The 2,121-nt window shown below is 35.3% G+C and overlaps 1 pseudogene; it reads right to left on the reverse strand.

Annotated features, from left to right (window-relative positions):
- Positions 1-1,763, reverse strand: part of LOC110320760 — a 6,793-nt pseudogene extending 5,030 nt beyond the window's left edge.
- Positions 1,764-2,121: the final 358 nt, after the last annotated feature.

A 2,121-nucleotide genomic window follows, 5' to 3' on the forward strand; every position in this document is an offset into this window, starting at 1 on the left:
CAGCCCTAAGTTTGATTATTTCCTGCTGTCTACTCTTGGGTGAATTTGCTTCCTTTTGTTCTAGAGATTTTACATGTGCTGCCAAGCTGCTTGTGTATGCTCTCTGTAGAGCTATGAGTTTTCCTCTTAGGACTGCTTTCATTGTGTCCCATAAGTTTGGGTATGTTGTTGCTTCATTTTTCATTAAACTCTAAAAAGTCTTTAATTTCTTTTTTTATTTCTTCCTTGACCAAGGTATCATTGAATAGAGTGTTGTTCAGTTTCCACGTGAATGTTGGCATTATGTTATTTATGTTGTTATTGAAGATCAGCCTTAGTCCGTGGTGGTATGATAGTATGCATGGGACAATGTTAATATTTTTATATCTGTTGAGGCCTGATTTTTTAAAAATTATATGGTCAATTTTTGGAGAAAGTACCATGAGGTGCTGGGAAGAAGGTATATCCTTTTGTTTTAGGATAAAATGTTCTGTAAATATCTTTAAATTTATTTGTTTCATAACTTCTGTTAGTTTCACTGTGTCTTTGTTTAGTTTCTGTTTCCAGTATCTGTCCATTGATGAGAGTGAGGTGTTGAAGTCTCCCACTCTTATTGTTTGAGGTGCAATGTGTGCTTTGTGTTTTACTAAATTTTCTTTAATGAATGTGGTTGCCCTTGCATTTGGAGCACAGATATTCAGAATTGAGAGTTCATCTTGGAAGATTTTACCTTTGATGAGTATGAAGTGCCCCTCCTTGTCTTTTTTTATAACTTTGGGTTGGAAGTTGATTTTTTTTTCAGTATTAGAATTGCTACCCCAGATTGTTTCCTCAGACCATTTGCTTAGAAAATTGTTTTCCAGCCTTTCACTCTGAGGTAGTTTCTGTCTTTTTCCCTGAGGTGGGTTTCCTGTAAAATGTGGGGTCCTGTTTGTGTTGCCAATCTGTTAGTCTATGTTTTTTTTGGGGGGGGGTTGAGTCCATTGATATTAAGAGATATTTAGGAAATGTAATTGTTGTTTACTCTTATTTTTGTTGTTAGAGTTGGTATTCTGTTCTTCTTGCTGTCTTCTTTTAGGGTTGTTCGAGGATTATTTTCTTGCTTTTTCTAGGGGGTCCTTGTATTGATGTTTTCCTGTTATTATCCTTTGAATGGCTGCATTCTTGTAAAGAAATTGTGTGAATTTGGTTTTGTCATGGAATACTTTGATTTCTCCATCTATGGTAATTTAGAGTTTAGCTGGGTATAGTAGCCTGGGTTGGCATTTGTGTTCTCTTAGGGTCTATATAGCCTCTGTTCAGTGTTATCTGGCTTTCATAGTCTCTGGCGAGAAGTCTGGTGTAATTCTAATAGGTCTGCCTTTATATGTTACTTGACCTTTTTCCCTTACTGCTTTTAATATTCTGTCTTTATTTAGTGCATTTGATGTTCTGATCATTATGTGTTGGGAAGAATTTCTTTTCTTTTCCAGTCTACTTGGAGTTTTGTAGGCTTTTTGTATGTTCATGGTCATCTCTTTCTTTAGATTGGGGAAGTTTTCTTCTATAATTTTGTTGAAGATATTTACCGGCCCTTCAAGTTGAAAGTCTTCATTCTCATCTATACCTATTATCCTTAGATTTGGTCTTCTCATTGTGTCCTGCATTTTCTGGATGTTTTGAGTTAGGATCTTTTTGTATTTTGCATTTTCTTTGATTTTTGTATCCATCTTTTCTAAGGAGTCTTCTGCACCTGAGATTCTCTATTCTATCTCTTGTATTTTGTTGCTGATGCTCACCTCCATCATTACTGATTTTTTTCCTAGGATTTCTATCTTCAGAGTTTTCTCCCTTTGTGATTTCTTTATTATTTCTACTTATCTTTTTAGATCCTGGATGATTTTGTTCAATTCCATCACCTGTTTGTTAGTGTTTTCCTGTAACTGTCTAGGTGATTTTTGTGCTTCCTCTTTAAGAGCATCTAGCTATTTACATGTGTTTTCCTGTATTTCCTTCTTAAAATCCTCCATCATCATCATGAGAAGTGATTTTAGATCCATGTCTTGCTTTTCTGGTGTGATGGTGTATCCAGAACTTTCTATGGCAATAGAGTTAGTTTCTGATGATGCCAAGTATCCTTGGTTTCTGTTGCTTCTGTTCTTA

This window comes from Mus pahari, chromosome 4 (genome assembly GCF_900095145.1).
Source record: "Mus pahari chromosome 4, PAHARI_EIJ_v1.1, whole genome shotgun sequence".
NCBI lineage: Eukaryota > Metazoa > Chordata > Mammalia > Rodentia > Muridae > Mus > Mus pahari.